The sequence below is a fragment of the Haemaphysalis longicornis genome, unplaced genomic scaffold, assembly GCF_048455015.1.
Source record: "Haemaphysalis longicornis isolate Haplotype H1 unplaced genomic scaffold, Haemaphysalis longicornis Haplotype H1 scaffold_4, whole genome shotgun sequence".
NCBI lineage: Eukaryota > Metazoa > Arthropoda > Arachnida > Ixodida > Ixodidae > Haemaphysalis > Haemaphysalis longicornis.
In genome coordinates this window covers 103,956,486-103,968,143 of record NW_027526361.1, presented here as the reverse complement: position 1 = coordinate 103,968,143, position 11,658 = coordinate 103,956,486, and positions in this window count along the sequence as shown.

The window sequence follows — 11,658 nt, the reverse complement described above, 5'->3', positions numbered from 1 at the left end:
AGATAGGCGACTGCAAACAGTGATGTCCCTCCGAAAGTCGCATCCTCCGTGTGAGCGAAGGAGCTGGCCGAGCGGAACTCCGCCTGCGGTGACGTCACGACCTCCCTCGGATTTCTCCGCTGAAACGCTCCGTCGTGTGAATACCCCTTTACGGCCTTCGCAAAACCGGCTCGGCGCATGGGATTTTTTCTGACGCGTAGTTGGGGCGGCTGACCGCACGAGGGCAGCACCACCTCACCGAAAGGTCCGCGTCGCCGCGTCTCCGCGCAAGGGAAGAGCAAGGCAGCTTGAGCGTCGACAACATAAACAGTCAGCTTTCGCGGTGGCATTTCCGCGTGAAACGGGGCAGTTGGTGTAACTGATATGGCCCAAATTTTTTTTGTTCTGGTATAAAAACGATATACACGGAAGGCACTTGTCTACGCAATAAAAACAAAGCGAAAGTTGTTCGCGTATATACTATATTTGCTTGCAACAATATTCCTGACTTGAGGCGCACCGTGACACATAAAGTTTTATTTTATGCCCAGCTTTCTACAATTTTGGGAAAAAAGTATATCCCGTATGACTATAGCTGAATAAAAAAAGCAACACTCCTCACAAGAACTGCCTAATGTAGACGTGTAAAACGCAAAAAATAACACCAAGGACGAAAAAGGACGACAGGCACAGGCGCTACTTCCGACTATATTCGTACCGCAGGGATGCGGGTTCAAATCCCGGCCACGGCGGCTGCTTTTTCTGGTGGATGCGAAAAGCGAAAACGCCTGTGCGTTTGAGATTTCGAAGGACGTTTAAGATACACAGATGGTCAGAATTAATCCGGAGCTTTCCTCTACGGTGCGCCTAATCGCCTGTGTAGCGTCGGCGCATTTAACCCCATAATCAATCAGACAGCATTTATTCATAAAAACGCTCATATATTACACAAAAAATGCGCGCATCAGCGAACAATTAGATTCCACAGCGTATGTAACCATCTGTCAGGCGACAAAATGGCAATATGTTCTGACACAGCCCGTGAGTACAGATGACTAGGCAACAACCGACCACTGTGTGACACCCGGTACAACACATAAAAAAGGAAAAAAAAAAAAAAAAAAACAAGGCATATAAAGCAGGGTGCGGCCGTTTGGAACTATTCAGGTGCAAGATACCCAATTTATTTGACTGATAAACCGAATGACGGCATACGTATGGGAGTGTGACCAAGGCGAGTCATCTACAACGCCAAATGCTTTCTTGTGCGAGCTGGTTTTTCTGCTTTGCTATCCCTACAGTCTCATTGAAGAGAGGCGTGCATTCGCATTTCCGGCCATGTGCACTGAGTTGCAGTGTATATATAAAATATATATATTCCTTGTGAGCTGTAGTGTTCCTACCCCATGGTGCGAGTTTTTCCGGTTGATTCCTCGGAAAAATTGGCGAGTCCTGCATATTTATATACAGCTTGGCAATCCTCCTTGACAAATCGTAAATCCGATTGTTGAGTGTATAGCAGTTCGGCGATGATGCTTCAACTGACGAAATAATGCTAGCTTGTTTGAAGGCAACAGCACTACAATACAGCAGCCACTATGTTAATGTAGCGATTTTAAGTCCTTCAATTGAACCTGCAGAACACGAAGCCATTTCTCCACATTGCGGTCGATCTTCACGACATCTTTTCATGGCGCCACCAATATTTTTCGCCGCTATGGGTGTAGGCCAGCGTTAGTAGGTAAAATGCTAGCAGCTTACTCGGCAACAGCGCATATTCATGGGAGGATGTGCAACCATGCACTTTCCGCGTCACAAGTTGTCAATCATGTGGCAGTAACCGGCGCTGCGGCGCACACACTGCGCTGTGAACGTGCTTGGCGGCGGCGGATCAACAGTGAGCTAGCAGCGCCACCCCAACTTGCGGCGGCAGGCAGCAAGGCGCCTCAATGCGAAGGCCGTAAGGGGAGCGCGGGAGGAGGAGAGTCTAGGGTGCCTGAATGTTCCTCCTCGCCGCCCCTCCGTGACGGGTGGAGACAACTGCGTCGTCTGCTACGGAAGCCGCCATGTTGAACCCCGCCGCTGGGGCAGCGCGCTGCAAGCACGGGGATGTCCTATCGGATTCTTATATGCACACGCATTCCGTGGCCACAAACCGCTTCCAGAGGGAAGGAGAACTTATTTGTGGGCTTGTTTGTACGTCTTAACAGTGAAAATACTGCGCTAGCTAAGTCGACAAGACGAAATAGCGGGAGAAACACGGCACACAGAGGCGCATCCGTGCCCACCGCCTATACGTGCGTCTCCTACTTTTTTGTTTGTAAACTTAAGTCAGCGCAATGTCTCTAGACTTTTAAATGTAACACGCATAATAAAGCATCAATGAGGCTCGCTTCTTGATCGTTAGTTTTGGTGTTAAATCTCATCTGCGAAAAAAGTTGCGTCTTATATAAGTGCGTTCGACCGGCAATGTATTGTGAAAAGAATTCGCGGGAGAGGTATGTTACATGAATCGCCCTGTTCTTCCACTAAGTCTGTCTGATTTTGCAGTTAACTGATATTAATCATGAGCCTTCTTTGCCGAAAATCATAGCCGCAAAAAGCATACCTTGTATATGCAAGATAATGCGCAAATGGCGAAGCGAGGACTCAGTTGTTGTAGTAGTGTATGTAGTTATTTCTCCAAGGGGAAAACGAAAGCTAAAAGTGAATGGACGAAATAGCAGAGGCTTATCTAAAGCACCGCGGTTAACACATAAAGAAAAAAAAAGAAAAATCTGCCAAGAAGCACCAAATGTAAACGCTTTGTAAATGAACAAAAATGCCTAATCGGCGAAGCCATTTAATAGGTACAGTAAATAGTGGCGCAGAATGCAGAAGTTAATTTTGGGTGAGGGGGTGGACCTTAGAGCTGTGCATGGGCCGAAATTTCTAGGCCCGGCCCGACCCGCCCCGATAGAGACACGGCCCGGGCCCGGCCCGAGCCCGCCAGAGTGTTGTTAAATATCATCCCTAGTCCGACAGGATATTAATGATACTAACATGAACTTGAAGATGTTTGTTGTTAACCTAAAAACCGTAAGCACAAAGCGAATACGACTGTCTAAGATTTAAATTTCCTTTAAACTTGGATCGAACTTTGTACAACTTATCCTCACTTAGAAGCTTTTCTTTTTTTCGGTAGCCGTGTAATTGCCAGCCTTCGAAATCAAGGCACACCCGAGGATACCTTAAATGATTCCAAGTAAGGGGATTTTTTTTATTATTGTAGTTCTTCAACAGATATTGCACCTTGCGTTCTTCCATTCCTTGCTGAAATTTGATCAGACGATGCGTCCGGTTTCACCGTTTAATTTTTGTGTCTTTCCCTCTAGTTACGTTGGCAGCATGATTTTATCTGCGCTGCAGTTCTTTCTTGCCTTTAGTCATGGCTCTAAAGAAATTCTTACGCGAAATAATTATGGGCTCTGCTTAGAAAATTGGTTCTTCAAACTCTGCACACACTGCGAAATCCAGGCCACGTTTGTTCTGTTCGAAAAGGAGAGAGCAACTACAATCATGTTGTAGTCGGTGGCTGGAGTGTCCTCGTTTCCTGGCCCCTTCTCTCCCAATAAGCTGATGATTTGATTGATTGTAGGGTTTAACGCGCCGACGCAACGCAGGCAATGAGGCGCGCCGTAGTGGAGGGCTCCGGATTAATTTTGGCCACCTGGGGATCTAACGCGCTCCGAAATCTCGTACACGCGGGCGTTTCTGCTTTTCGCTTCTATCAGAAAAGCGGCCGCCGCGGCCGGGAATCGAACCCGCGACCTCGTGCTCAGCAGCACGAACTAAGCTGGTGGGACCCAGACGTTTCTTTTATTGATGTGAAGGCTTTCTAAGTGCAATCGTTTTTTTTATCATGTCTTTTAACGGCGCGGTAGTGAATCAGCACTTCCTTTTTTTTTTGTTTTCACGTTACCTGAAATATCAACAAAAAAACTTTCTCTTGCCAACAATTTAGAATTTGCTGCACAGGATAGCCGTGCCTCAGGAACTGCCCGGGCCGGATCGGACCGGCCCGGCCCGACAAAATTTTCGGTTAAAGCCCGAGTCCGGCCCGGGCCCGAAATATTGCGTGCTACCCGGCCCGAGCCCGGCCCGCGGGTCGGGCCGAGCTCGGGCTTTCGGGCCGGCCCGGGCCCGTGCACAGCTCTAGTGGACCTACCTCCAAAAATGGAGGAGGGGAACTTGTAAGAAAACTATCAGAAAAAAGAAAAATCGATTCACAATCGATTAATAATTAAAAGTAAAAGAATTGGGAATCAATTGGTAAAAAGTTAAAAACAAACAAACACAACCAAACAAAGCGAGAAGTCATGAAAGGGGAACTGATTACAACAGCAAGTCTCCCAGTTTGCTACACACAGCCACATCTCGTTATAATACTCAAAATTATGCAATGAAATCCCAAAAGTACGTGTCTGGTTCAGCACCTTCACTTGATCAATTAAAAATATTGCACAAGATACCACCACAGAAACATTCGCCAACCATTTCTGCAGTGGTTTGTGCACAGAGGCACGCAGCAACCAGGCATTTTGAGCCGCTAATCGCGGCCACACAGTGACAGCACGTCGGCCGCTGCACAATTCGGTGGTTCCGCCGCAGTAGCGGGGATGGTAATGGCGGTCGGTGGCTCCGAAAACCGGTCGAGGCGGCGAGGGACCCTGCAAAGAATGTCTCCACCCTTCACGGAGGGGCGGGCGAGGAGGAACATCCAGGCACCCTAGGAGAGTCGAGTCCGGCCGTGGTTCACACGGCCGCGGTGTAACGAAATCCATGTGACGAGAAGGCACCTCGCACGAGAGTTCCTGTCTCGAGATGGCACTGTACGAAAAGGCCGGTGTGACGAGTTGGCCTACGACGAGTTTTCCGGTGACGAGTGGGCTCGTTCCCGATAAAACGTCCGTCGATAAAACGGCGTTCGATATAACAGCGTTCGATAAAACGGCGTTCGATAAACTGTCCGGACCCCCTTGAATTAATTGAATAATCGATTCAAAGAACATTTATGCGAAAAGTAAACTACTAAAAGAGATCCAAGAAACTATCCTCAACAAATATTTATAGGAGAACTCGCTTGAAAAGTATGCGGATTCATAAGCAGGCGTTAAATAATTCCAATTAAGAGCACAGATGCCGCCTTTAAAAAATAGATCCTAAAGGTCTGCCCAAAGACAAATCAAAACAAAAACAAACGATATGTTCGTGCACTGAAAACTCCTTAAAACCCGTAAAGTTTTTATTCTGAGCCGAGATTTTGGACCGAAGGGTCTGCGGAGTCAGGATGGACGTTCGCCCTGGGAGTCAGCCACCTACCTGTCTTCCCCGAATTCCTCTCGACGCACGGGAAGTAGGGAAGGAGCGTGCAAGGCGCCTGCTTTCGAGGAAGCTCGCCTGCAACGCTCGACCTTGTATCGGGCCCCCGCTGCCATTCGTGCCGTTAATTACGCGCTGCAGCTTCAGCTAGCCAAGGCAACCCATTCGGGGGGCCAAGGCACGGTTTTTTCGCAGAATGCGCCGAAGCGGAAGCGATCACGTTGGCGACGACGTGGATGGGAAACGCGAGGGTGTAAATGAAAAGTCCTTCCCACCGAGAGGGCGAGTATTTCTGTATTTTTGCGTATGGTGCGCTGCCCCATCGGCTTCGCCGAAGAGGGATTCGTTTCCTGGTAGTCAATCCCAATGCTTTCCCCCTTTTTTATTATTTTGTACGAATGTAAATAAGTGCGCATATACTTTCTTGCTATACTTCAAACTTCGGTCTTCATGGCACTCATTTTACTTTGTCGACGCGAAGCCTCGTACCCGGATGAGTGCAAAGACGTGCCAGGCGGAAAATCAACGAACAGCCACTCTGTTCAAATTTTTCAGCAACACTGAGAATAAAAGGTTGGGCTTTGTTCATTTGCATAATGAAATTTTAAAATGTTCAACAAAAGTAAATTTTGAGAAGCCCACACACAAATGTCGACCGTTAAAATCATAGGTGGGCAGTTTTTCTGTAGCTGTGGGGGGAGGGGGAGCGAAGGTTTAGAAAATGCCAGAAAGAGTCGCTGCTTGCAATGACTTGTGAAAATTTCGTGATTTACGGTTTAAGGGGGGCTTATGACCAGAGCGGCCTGACAGATCCGCGGCCTTTACGGGCCCCGAAACGTTTGAAGTACCAGCGAATGTATGATGCGAGCTAATCAGGACATGTAGCCACAACACGTTAATCAACAACGCATTTATAAAATGCTACCTATAAACGCATCGTTCAACCTCTGCTGAATCGAGGGACATGCAGGCAGGCAGACAAACTGACATAAAGACAGGCCAATTTTTCCGCGTTTAATGAGCCCAAGAAAGACCATCTTCTTTAAAAAAAATACTGATGGTGGGGAGCTGCAGGTGCCATTTATCTCTGATAGGAATAAAACCCGACCAAATTATGATAAGTATAATTTCCAGCAGAATCATCTGGAAATCGCACGTGACCAGTCTTTGCAAGGAATGGGATACGGCCCGTTCGTCACATGGCGTTTCGTAATAGGCCGGTTCGTAATAGGCCGTTTGGTTACTTAGGATCATTCGTCATAGGTCGGTTCGTAATAGGCCGTTTGGTCACATAGGATCATTCGTCATAGGCGAGTTTGTCACTTAGGAAAGTTCGTCACAGGAACGCAAAAGCAAAATTCGTGGCTTTTTTTAGACGTAACTGGTGATGATGCATGACTACTTTACACACCTTTTCGCAGTACCGGTCCTCTTAGCGGCCGCCACGGCGATCCTAAACTGGCAGTAAGGCACGCCCCAAAAAATGTTTTTGGCTTTCAGGGAACCCGTGCACGAATTATCCTGGTCCTGCAGTCCATACCTATCCCACCTGTCCCCCTTGCCTTTTACATGAATGTCACGGTAGCAGGCGCACGCTCGCGTGACTAATTTGCAGTGGACGTAGCACACCTTTTTCTTCACTTTTTTTTTTCAGTTTCGTTGCTCCCTCACTGGTAGCCAAGTGCTCACAGCGTGGTCATTTTTGCCCCTTTCCTCGGAAAGCCTTTTTGTGTGCAATAAGAACTGATTGATTGATTGATTGATTGATTGATTTATTGATTGATTGATTGATTGATTGATTTATTGATTGATTGATTGTGGTGTTTAACGCGACGACGCAACGCAGGCGATGAGGCGCGCCGTAGTTGAGGGCTCCGGATTAATTTAGACCACCTGGGGATCTTTAACTTGCGCCGAAATCTCGTACACACGGGCGTTTTTGCTTTTCGCCTCCATCAGAAAAGCGGCCGCCGCGGCCGGGAATCGAACCCGCGACCTCTGCACATAAGAACTCACTCGAACTGTCCGAAAGGAGGATATTGTCCCCGAGGACATACCGTGGCGCCACCTACGAATGATGTCACTTGTTGGACGCCGGGTCGGGTTGTCGTCTGCTACAACCCATTTTCTGTGCGTATGCGGCCGCGTGTTTGTGTGTGTCAGTGTGTGTGTGTGTGTCTGTGGCCACCGTAGCCCCCCCCCCCCCCCCCTCACCCCCGCTCCTTGTGGATTTGATGCAAATTACCCAAAAAAGTTGTCTGCAACCCGAATAATCCGGGCGAGCAATCAGCGACTCGCTTTTTCTCGGCGACACCGCCGCGCCCCACAGCTCGTACGCAGCCAGCTAACGCCAAGGACGATGCAACTGATGCCGAGAAAAGTACACTGTAAATTCATTATGAAATACTTGCGACGTGACATGTACGAGACTGTGTCTGCAAGGAAACACCTTGTAACAGCGACGTCGCTCACTTGTGATCTCACCGCGCCTACTGCTCACCTTGCCTGGTAAATGAATGACTACGTGAGAACGGTGATCGGATTGCTTCGCCGCGCATGCTTAAAAGTACTGCTATGATGCGCAGTTTGGCTTAAGCAGTGCCTATTACCCCTGCAATGTTTTTCATAGTTATTCCCGGATTTGATTAACGATCACTGCCCGTAGCCTGTACTCTGCACGGCTGATATGTTTACTTTTCGCGACAAGTTGTCCGCAATGCATAAATGGTATACGAACGCGAGTTTTCAACGCCTGCGAGCGGGTTTGGACATGGCTATATTTAGTTTTCATTAGGACTTTGGCATGGGAATGTATAATTGTAACGTGGGCTCTTATGTTTACAGTGAGCCTGCCTTCCTCTAGCATCAATGAAACTAACGATTGCTCACAGAAGGCGAGGCTGTGTACGAGGCGAAACACATCGTTAATGAATTCGGGTAATTGGGAGTTTTAAAATAGGAGAACCGAGCGTTGCCCCCCCCTCCCCCCCAAAGTGGTTGGGGAACCTAAACGCAACACGCGCGCGCGCGACGAAAGGGTCTTCTCTTTTAGTTTTCATTAGGACTTTGGCATGGGAATGTATAATTGTAACGTGGGCTCTTATGTTTACAGTGAGCCTGCCTTCCTCTAGCATCAATGAAACTAACGATTGCTCACAGAAGGCGAGGCTGTGTACGAGGCGAAACACATCGTTAATGAATTCGGGTAATTGGGAGTTTTAAAATAGGAGAACCGAGCGTTGCCCCCCCCCCCTCCCCCCCAAAGTGGTTGGGGAACCTAAACGCAACACGCGCGCGCGCGACGAAAGGGTCTTCTCGAACCGCTCGCCGCCGGCTTCGGATGCACGCAATCGAATGTTGGGAACTTTAGGCTTAACGTCGCGGCAGATATCTTCGCCGCTATCGTTACAGTTGCGAATGAGAGTCCTACAACTTTTCACTTCACTGTCACCCTCTTTCTTGTATATGTGTAACTTTGTATCCACGTCCGTTTAAGCGATCGATGATCAAGAACCTGACAAGGCCTCTGCCGATGCTTGCGCGCAGGCACATATCCTTCGGCCGCTCGCCGCACCACGCGTGAACGGGCCGGCGGTGCCGGGATCGACCTTCGGGGACGGTCGGCGTAGATGGCGGCAGATATTTGAGCATCGCTTTGGAAAACACAGCTGATGACACTACCTAGCACAATTTTTCACCACTCTAACATCCACATTCACCGCTGTCGAATTACTTTTCCACAACTAGCGTGATTTTAAAAAAGCGGTGACAAGTTGTTGCTGCCGCGACCTGCGTCGGTTCGAGCTGCTCCGTCGGCCGTGCGGGCAGGCACGGCGGTGTGTGTGCGGAGCGTTTCTGCGAGCAGTAAACGCTTCATGATTTCTTGCTTTACACATTTGTTGCAAACAAGGGAAATCTAGAAACTTAGCTTGGCAATCATCGTAGTCTACATTGTTGATCGGGGAAACGAGCCGCAGCTTACGCTTCGGTCGCACACGTACGCCACCACGCTCAAGTTGTTTGCGGAGAATGTACCACAGTTGATACGGTTATAAAATACCCATGACGTCAAACTGCGCTTGACGCACTGAGAATTAACTTCAAACGACGCAAATTAACACGAAAATACTTTTAGAACGCGCGTCCTAAGCTAAGTGTCACGCGCTGCAAGCCAACTGTGCAGCAAGGTAGGAACGGTGATCCTACAAGTGACGTCAAAACGATCGCAGCGCCAGCCGCTCCAGTGGTGGGCCTCGCGGCCAATAAAGACCCGCTCCCCAAGCAGCTAGCTGAGGCGGCACTCTTTTGTTTATTTTGCCCGAGAGCTACTGCCCGGAATGGCTGACCGGCGCCCCGCGCATGCGCAGATGGCTACTGGAGAAAGGTGCATCAAATAATTAGTTGCACCACTTGTATTGAACCACTAATAAGTGACACGAAATGGCCCATGTGAAATTTCCAAGAACGAGAACGTCGGTGCTTCCACTTTCCCTATTACGGGACCACTTAGAACCAGACGCCTGGCCCGCCTTCCAAGAACTTTGTTGGGCTACGTCCCTGTCTCACTTTTCTGTCTTCGGTTGTTGAACTCGTATCTATAATCTTGTCCGAACACGTCACGCTACTTGCCCACTCTGGCTTGCATTCTTTGTTGACCTTTGGTTGATGTACAGCCCGAAGTACAAAAAAAAAATCGAACTAAACCTGTGCATCGCTGCTCTCTTTCGAGTCGAAAAAAAAAAAAAAAACGTGGACATTCATTTTGTGCACCTGTGACGAACTTTCCTAAGTGACAAAATGGCCTATGACGAATGATCCTATGTGATCAAACGGCCTATTACGAACCGGCCTATGACGAATGATCCTATGTAACCAAACGGCCTATTACGAACCGGCCTATGACGAAACGCCATGTGACGAACGGGCCGTATCCCGTCCCGGGCATCCTTTTAAAAACAGTTCAGGTTCATTATTGTAATTGCGTCAGTTGATATGATTTTACGTTCGAGAGTTGTGTTTGCTCCACCGTGCACGGGAACGAATGCTAAACATATATACAGCGCGTAAAACCCAATTTCGGTAGTAAATGATAAAAATTATCGTTGTTAATTTACTTCCGTTCGATGTTTTGCTTTATTTTAACATTCATGGGAACAACCCTAATACTTTAGGTGTTACCGAAGCGCTTTGATTTCACGACACCCAACGCTGCAAGATGCTGCTGCTTTTATTCCATTCCGATCACTCGTACCCCCTCCACCCCCTGCCGCCAAACTGCCACGAAAAAAAAAGAGAACACGATGTATTGCCTTTTAATTATTTTATAAATCTCGTCTTCGTTGCATTCAGTGTAGGTTCTACTTAAAAACTAACCAACGATCGCACTTACAGTGGCGTTACTAAAGGTGAAGGGGGGGGGGGGGGGGGGCGAGGGCTGAGCACCGCCGGCTACCAACCCCCTTGGTAGAGAGAGGGGGGTGTCACTTGTGCTTCTCCGATATGTACACTGGATGTTTAAAACTTGAAGACGACTGTCGCAACTCTCGTCCAACCAGCCTATTCAATTTCTTTCTTGTAATAGAAGAAAGCGAGGTATGTCCGGGACCGGGGTGCCCATAATATGCGCGACTTGAAGGGTTAATTGCCGACGGGGCGACAGAAGGCGCAGAAAGAGCGATTCCTGGAGAAGGGCGCCGCAGGTATGACCGCGACGCGCGAAAGGGTGTAGCCTGCAAGCTTGTTTTCCTATGGGGGTGACAGGCGCCAGCAATACTGGTCATTGTGTCCTCAGCGGCTTCAAGTTCGGGTCACGGGTGGCTTTTTGTTGCGCATTCGGGAGGTTGTGTGAGCTCAATGTGAAGGTATAGCTTTATCTTGCATCAATGCGGTGACGCTTCGGAGGTCTGTAAGGTTTTCAGGGAAAACGGAAAGTAATACCAGTGAAAAAGAAATCTTCGGGAGATTGAAACCTAAAGACGAGGCTGTGGTGGGGTTGGGTGGTGGCTGGGACAAAGAATTACAACGAGATGAAAGCACGCGTGCATTTGTAAGCACAACCCGTACGAGCTTTATCAGCTGTTTTCAGAAAGGCCCTTTCTTCCTCCACGGCAATATCAAAAAAGCTAGCAACAACCGTGTTTGCAAGTTCATTTTAGCGTGACAGCGCAGCGTAGATAAAAGTTTTCATAAGATTGTCTTCATTTTGGGGGGCAACCGAATGTTTGTAAAGCTGCTTTTTTGGCATAGTGAAAGTGTGCCTTTCATTTAGAGAAAACTACATAAAAATGCATTCACTATCGTAAACAGTCGCTATTTGTC